Below are 8289 nucleotides of genomic sequence, written 5' to 3'. Positions count from 1 at the left end.
CCTCCCACTGCTGGGGGTTCCTGTCTCTGTCTCTCTGGTGAGCACATGTGCCCTATAGAAAAAAATCACTCAACTAAGAAAAAAGTAAATAACCTAAAGAGGTAAGTTTATTAAATGTTTATAATACTTTCTTGACTAACAAAACAACATCACTTAAACATATTCAGGCTTTTTCTTCCCATGATTGTATTATGCAAATTCTATATAAGCCATGTTCCATATGGGCCACAGCATAGAAAGTTGATTTAATATGTTACAAAGGCTAGATTCTTCTCTTTAATTAGGACTTCAATGGCAACAAATTAAATCACATTAACTACTGCATCCTGAGTTAGCTGCAAAATTACTAACTATAATGCTTACATTTAATTAAATCTTTTATAATACTTTTTAACCTGGTAAGGATTTTCCTTCATTTCCCATATCTTGTTATAGGTATATACTGGCAAATAGTTAATAAATTAGAATATCATTTATGTATTTTTATATCCAGAAAACTTAGATGTTTTAAGTATGCATTTCAGCTCATTTGGAAATAATATCAAGACCTAACTAGGTAATGATATTGTCAGATTCATTGTGTGTTATAGAAAATATGAAGTGGTAACTGTGTGTTAAATTACCAAAATTTCCCAAAAACACACAACATAATATATCATATGCAGTAAATCTTCAATAAATACCTGCCTATTTTCTGTTGTCTTTTCTCTTAGAAAAAGATAGGATGTACTCGCCTATGAAATATTATAATAATCTCCCAAGTGTAGTCTTTGTAATTAGTTTCTCTCCTTTAAATTCTCCCAGCATAGTGTTGTTTGCTTATTCTTTCAAAAGCACCCTCAAATGATTTCTCTCCTCAAGAGTCATCAATTCTTCACTGCCTCTAGGGAATGTCTACATTCATTATCTTACTTAATGTCTTTAAAAGTCTTGCCTAAATAGTTTTTCAATTACATTTTCCATTAATATCTTCCATGAAATTTGCATTTCAAGATTAACAACTCCCTTACTGTCATATAACTTACTTATAATTCACTCAAACCCTTGACTTTCTACTATGCGTCAGGTACCACTTCAGTACCATTGTTCATCTAGGGCATATCAGACAAGATTCCCTAGTAATTCTAATATTAAAAGTCTATGTTCTTTTTGTAACGTTCTGGAATAGATCCATCTGTATCATACTATGTTTATTTACTAGGCAGTCCCCTCTGTTAGCCTTATGTATATATAATTCTATACTATCAGAAATAGCCACATGACTCATGTTATATATTTCTCACATTACCATTTAATCTAATGATATTTATTTATTTACTTTACTGTAATTGAAATGTGTGTGTCCTCACCAAAACATAGTCCTATCAGTATATCGACAAGCTATACAATATGAATGTTACTATTCCTGCTTTCAAATGCTTAATGCTTATAACACTCCAATGAACAATAACTAACCACTCAAATAGTTTCCTCTGTTACACACCTTGATAGGCATCCAGAATATCTGTTTACTTATATGTCATTTAGTTATCTATGCATCCATAGACACACACACACATTGAATAGTTACATTAACTTCAAGGAAGTCTTCTCCATTATTTATTTGCATTTCCCTCTTTTACTCACTCTCTATTCTCAACATTTTACTATCCTTTGCTCTCTTGTAAAAAATATCTCAGAACCAGCAGATGTCATAGTGGTTATGCTGCTGGACTCCAACATAGCCGAAGATGGTTCAAGTCCCAGACCCAGCAGCTTAAAACTCACATGGGGCGTGTGTGCATGTTCACATGTGTGCCCAAAATCCTGAGAGTGGAGGAGAAGGGATTTTGGTGTGACCATCTACCCTGAAGTGATGATTTCTCGCTTTCTATTTCTCTGTCTCTCTCAGTCTCTCTGACGAGTGCACATGGCCTATAGCAAAAATCTCTCAAAAATAAAAATTATTATCTCTTCCTTCTTCCTTGCTCTCTGCTGATGAACTTGATTTCTAATTAATTGAATAAAACACAAACATGCACATCACACACACACACACACACACACACACACACACACACATACTCTGAGTGGTTGCTCTAACATTAAGAGAGTACTTCTCCATAATTTATTTACATTTCCCTCTTCATCTCACACTCTACCTTTAATTCTTTCCTATCTTTTGTTCTTTTACACACATACACACGCACACACACACACCTCCCACCATCTTCTCTACCAATTTGCTCAAATCTGTTTCTGTATATTTAGCCTTTCCTTTTATTAGGGCAGTTAACCTAATCTAGATCGTATATAAGGTCAAACATTGCACTTTGCCTTGTACCTAAGGTTTTCAAACATCCTCATATTGCCCAGGCTGATCCTGATTTACAGATTTGTTTTTTGTGTTATTATCATAAAATCCATTTCACTGGTATGGTTTTATATGTAATGTTTAATTTTTTTAAATATTCACTTCTAGTATTTCTTTTCAAACTAATATTGGTATTTATGTTTATGGTCATAACTGAAAATGACTTCCCTATTTACAGAAAGAAGTGCCAAGAAATTATTTGCTCTTGGTGTCAAATTCATTAAATATGGTACTATCGTTATGTAAACAAATTAAATGATCAATACTTTTTCTCAGAGTACATTAACCAAATAATCTATATTTGGTGGAAATTTGAATTCTATTATTTAAAAAAAAATTCTAGTTTCTGGGGCCAGCAGATGCATAATGGTTACATCATTTGATTTCCACATAGTTGACTGTGGTTCAAGTCCTGGACCCAGTGGCTTAAAACATGCCAGGCGTGTCTGCATGCATGCCCAAAATCAGGAGAGGATATTTGTCAAATATCATTATTTTAAATTAAAAAATTGATATTTATAAAAATATATGTGTTTAAATTTAATATAAAAATTAAAAATAAGAAAGATAAGTAATGCTAAAAAATTGATATTTAAAGAATTTTAAAATTAAATAATCTACCAAAACCAAGAGTAAGTAATTATTATACAAATAAATATTTCATGTTCTGTGATCTCTCAGTGATTAATACATGAAACAATTATAGAGACTTTATCGTAGCATAAATTATGAATGTTTTCAAAATGAATCATAAATGGAAATTATAGGATTTTCCTCATAAATTGAGTTTATTTTTTTTTCCGTGATAAATTGCTAAATCCATTCTAAATCTTAAAATCTGTGCAATTTTGCCTCATACAAACTATTATTCACTTTTGAAAGGTAATATACTTTTATCTGTAGAACAAAATTTAAAAACTTATAATCCTAATTGTCCAAATAATCTTTACTTCAGTTCATGGATTTGTACAGGTTGTCCTGCATTGTTAGGCCGAATATTTTGAGTACAGAAAAACAAACAAACAAACAAAACAACCAACAACCCTACTCATCATTGGTACCATATTATAAGCATCATACTTTTTCATTTAATTTTTAAAATTTTTATTTTCTACTTTCATGAGCTAGAAAGGAGAAAGAGAGAAAGAACATCCCTAACCTGTTTTCCACGCTGTGACCCACCCCTAGCCTGCATGCACTTAATGGACGTATGCCCAGTGAAGGGAAGACATTTCCAGACATGAGCCGGGAACCTTCCTATGTAGGATTGCCTTCCAGAGAACTGTACAATATTTTATTGCTTTGTCACGGTCTGACCACTTCAATTTGTTTTTAACATAAAAAAGAAAATCAGTTAAAATATTTATAGTATTTGTTTTCACAGTACAAATACAAGGACAAAGTGCTATAAAATTTCAAATGAAAAGTCAATCATGTAGGGGCCAGCAGGTGCGGTAGTGGTTAAGGTGCTGGGTTCCCACCTGGTCAACTACAGTTTGAGTCCTAGATCTGGTGGCTTGAGAATCACTGGGTACATATATATGTAAGCCCAATATCCTGAGAGGAGAAAGAAGGAGCAGAGATTGTGGAGTATCCTTCCTCCCTAGGGGTGATATCTCAGTTTTCCTCTCTTTCTCTCTCTCCAATGACCACACACGTCCTATAGCAAAAGGCTTTTTAAAAATGTAAAAGCAAATTCTTCTAATTATGCTAAATATGAATACCTTTCTTAATCATTTTAGAAATATATAGCTGTAATCTCTTGTGTCAACCTAGTAAAGCCTGTAGTCACTAGCCATTATTACATATTTCTGAAGAGTATTAAAGTAAATGTGCTATGCAAAACACATTGTTTTTGTGGATATTGTAAACATGATCTAAATATAATCTAAATCATATTGCAGATTCTAGTACACGTACTATTCCTTTTGTTGTTGTTGTTAGCGAGGTTTTTTGTTTGTTTGTTTCTTTCTTTCTTTCTTTCTTTTTGCTATAGGGCACATGCACTCACCAGAAAGACAGAAAGAGACAGAGAGACAGAAAGCAAGAAATCACCCCCCCAGGGGGGATGGCCACACTGCAATCCCTTCTCCTCCATGATCCTCTCAGGATCTTGGGCACACACACACACACACACACACACACACCCCTGGCTAGAGTTTAAGCCACCGGGTCCTGGACTTGAACCGTCGTCGAGAACATGGGAGTTCAGTAACATAGCCATTACACTAACTGCTGTTCCCATACACGTACGTATAATACAGAAGAAAAAAAAAATCCCTGTAGATATATAATTATCCTGAAACGTGATATGGTACAAATATATATGTTTGCATACATCATGTAGATTTAGAATACACCAATAATATATCAAGAATATCAGCTAATAAGATTCAGTAAGTCTATAGTAAGTCCTCAATCCACATATTAATAAAACAGAATGGATAAGTGACATGAACCACCAACTGAAACACTGACTTAGAAGATATAAAATTTATATGAAAGGGGGCCAGCAGGAGGTGTTGAGGGTGCTGGACTCCCACTTGACTGACTACGGTTTGAATCCTGGACCTGGCGACTTTCTCTCTCTCTCCTCTCTCTCTCTCTCTCATCAGATTAAAAAATAAATAAATAAGTAAAGCTAACTAGAATAAATAATTCCTTTTCAAATGAAAGACATAAAATAGCATCCAAGTTAACATCTTAAAAAATAACTGAAATAATGACTAACAGTAAATGAAACAGTATTGATGTCTGAGTTCATACAGCTACTAAGAATCCTGTTAATAGAAACATATCATGGTTAGCTAAGGTTCTGACAAATTTTTCAGAATTTCTTATATCGCACACAATTTGTGAACTCTTTTTATTAAAAACAGTTTACCTTTACAAATTTAACCTTGAGAAAAATTACCATCTCTTCTGATTTGGAACTTCTTATGCAACTTATAATAAGCTATCAAATGAACCAATTTTGACACCTTTTTTTTCTTTTTCATATAATGAATGAGTAAAATTTGTGATTTTACAGCGGCATCTTAAAGATAATTTTTGGTGCAAAGCATAACCTGAAAGATTTAAATTACATTTGGGATCTGATTTCATAAAAACTTTATCGAAATTTATCAGGGGATGGGGCCAGCAGTTGGCAAGGTGGTTAAGGCATTGACCTCCCATCTGGCTAACCAGGATTGAAAATTCAAATCCTGGACCTGGCTACTTGCTTTCTCACTTTCTCACTCTCGTTCTGTCTCTGGTGAGTACACATGCCCTATAGCAAACTTATAATAATAAATAATAATATATTAAATTAAATTAAAATAAATAAATAAATAATTTAAAAAGTTATCAGGAGATTTATAAACTTAAGATAGAAAACAAGTCACCGCTATAAATGTATAATGTTTAATATTCAACATGTGATTGACCCTTCTTACCCCAATGTTAATTAAATTGATGAGCCATCTCTTATGGTAAGCTACTAGTTTAATGTACTTCCATGTAGATTGCGCTTTCTTCAGTTTTTATTGTATTTTAGTCTGTAGTATAGAAAATATTGAATTTCTTGACCTCTAAGAATTACTCCCAGGCCCTGAGAATCACATTCTGAGACAATACTGAAGTCGTTCTTCAAAAAAACAAGAGAAGTTGGGCCCAGCAGTTGGCATAATGACTATGTTGCTGAACTCCCATGTAGTCGACCATGGTTCGAGTTCCGGACCCAGTGGTTTAAACTCACGCCGGGTGCATGTGTGTGAGTGCCCAAGATCCCAAGAGGAAAATGGAGGAGAAGGGATTGTAGCGTGGCTATCCCCCTGGTGGGTGATTTCTCACTTTCTTTCTCTGTCTTTCTGGTGAGTGCACGTGCCCTATCGCAAAAAACCTCTCCAAAAAAGGAAGAAAAAAAAAAAAAAAAAAAAACAAGAGAAGTTGTACTATAGTAAAATTAGATAACAATTATATTCTACGTTTTTTTATTAATATAACTCCTATTAGGCATGGAGATGTCCATCATATTTCCTTCCTGTTCAATTATAAAATATAAAATGAATATTTAGAGTTTTTCTACTTCAAAATAAGAAACTTTATTAAAGAAACGTGTTCCTATAACTAGTCCAAAAATGGAGGAGAAAAAAATAAACAAACATAAACTTATTCCAAAGTTGGTGTGGACAATATTCATTGAATGAAAAAAAGTGAACTTAATAACACCACATTTTTGGAACTTTAAAAAAGTGAGCTTTTTGCCAAAGTAATAACTGCTTTCTTTTTTCTTTTTAAATAAACTAGATGGTAATGCTGAAATTATAGCCAAACCAAAAGAAAATGAAGGCACTTATCAAGTTTATGGATAGCCATTCACTGTCTGATATTTAAAGTAAAACAGTTTCTGGGACCAGCAGATTTTGCAATGATTACATCCCTGGACTTCCACTTTGTCGACTACGAGTTCCAAATCTGCAGGCTTGAAACTCATTGGGTACCCTTGGGTGTGTGCCCAAGATTCCAAGATGAGAATGCAAGAGAAAGGACTGGGGCATGGACATCCCCCACAGGGGCAGGGGAGGGGTGTGATTACTCGCTTTCTGTCTCTGGTTCTCTGGTGAGCACATATGCCTTATAGCAAAAATTTCTCTAATAAATAAATAAATAAACTGGTTTTAAAAGACATGGCAAAGGTAGAGACTTCATATAATTCTGACTGAAGCATCCGTGTGGCTTCACAGTCATCCGACAGCACTGTAACAATCATAGATTGCCTTAGCAGATTTGTGAAAGTAATTCACTACAGAGCAGCATCACTTTCCCTTGTGTTTCACTTGTATTTTCAAAGTGAGCTCTCTCACACCCTGTTTAAAATGGCAGCACATACTTCTCACCACTAGCACAATTCCCTAAGTTTTCTTAAGACTTACGACTATTGAAACCACTCATAGTACCTTTCCACATTTTATCGTCTACATCAATATAACTTTGAGTTTTCCACTTTCTTCATCAACGGAACAAAGTGATCAGAATGTAGTCATGGCTTTCGCATAATTTTGTTGCATTTTCCGGGAAATTCTAGCCTAGAAAGAGAAGAGAGTTCCAAGTTTTATTTTATTTTATTTTATTTTGTTATTCATTTATGGAACTCATCCAAAGACCTATGTCACTAACCATCACACAAAATCATAAAAGATTTTCAGAGTCTGAGGAATGACACTTAAAAGGAATATAAAGATGCAGAGTATTAATGGGACAAAGAAATGTGGTATCATCTGTTGAAGATAATTTTATAGTTTTATCAACTAGACAAGGGAGAAATGTTCACAAGTTGGAATATTCACTTTGTAAACTAAATTATGTGATTGAACAGATAAAAGAAAATGAAATAAAAAATACTGAACAAAAATTAAATGTATGTTTTACATTTATTACAATACCACATTAAAAAAGAGATTTTCAGTCCATATCAAATTATTGTTTCTCACCAAGCTTCTTCAAAATCCTTTCCTCAAAATTCTCATTTTGCTGTGTTCACCAATACTAAACTATTACATTAGGATCTTTATCCAGTTCAAATTAAACTACAGTATTACAGATTATAAATATCACAGCTTTGGGCCCTCTGTTTTATATGCTACTGAGACTTTATCAAGTTAGTGCTCTTCTTCATCATAGAAAGTAATGTATTTAAACTTTTGTCTTACTAACAAATTTCTGTGTTGTTTTGGGAAGGCAGCATTTAACATTTGTCACCACTAACATATTGTGTATTTGTTCATGGTCTGTGCCTCCAGCCAGAAAATTAGAAATTAAGACTAAAATCTCTAATAGTAATTTGAGAGACCAGAGTTCCTGCTAAGAATCAAAGATGCCCGGGGCATAAGTATGATACAGAAAGAAAGAAAGCCACAAGTTTAGAGAGGAAATAATATTAGAGGCTTGAAGTA

General features: G+C 33.6%; 1 long non-coding RNA gene across 1 annotated transcript in view; it reads left to right on the top strand.

Moving 5' to 3' along the window:
- Window positions 1-6840, top strand: part of LOC102488889 (uncharacterized) — a 35990-nt gene extending 29150 nt beyond the window's left edge. Inside the window, exon 5 of the long non-coding RNA XR_333713.1 lies at window positions 6644-6840. This is a non-coding gene — a long non-coding RNA (uncharacterized LOC102488889). The remainder of the gene's footprint in view (window positions 1-6643) is intronic.
- Window positions 6841-8289: the final 1449 nt, after the last annotated feature.

This window comes from Tupaia chinensis, unplaced genomic scaffold, assembly GCF_000334495.1.
Source record: "Tupaia chinensis unplaced genomic scaffold, TupChi_1.0 Scaffold000079_1, whole genome shotgun sequence".
Taxonomy (NCBI): domain Eukaryota; kingdom Metazoa; phylum Chordata; class Mammalia; order Scandentia; family Tupaiidae; genus Tupaia; species Tupaia belangeri.
The sequence above is the reverse complement of the archived record's forward strand: the minus strand, read 5'-3'. Positions and strand labels throughout refer to the sequence as shown.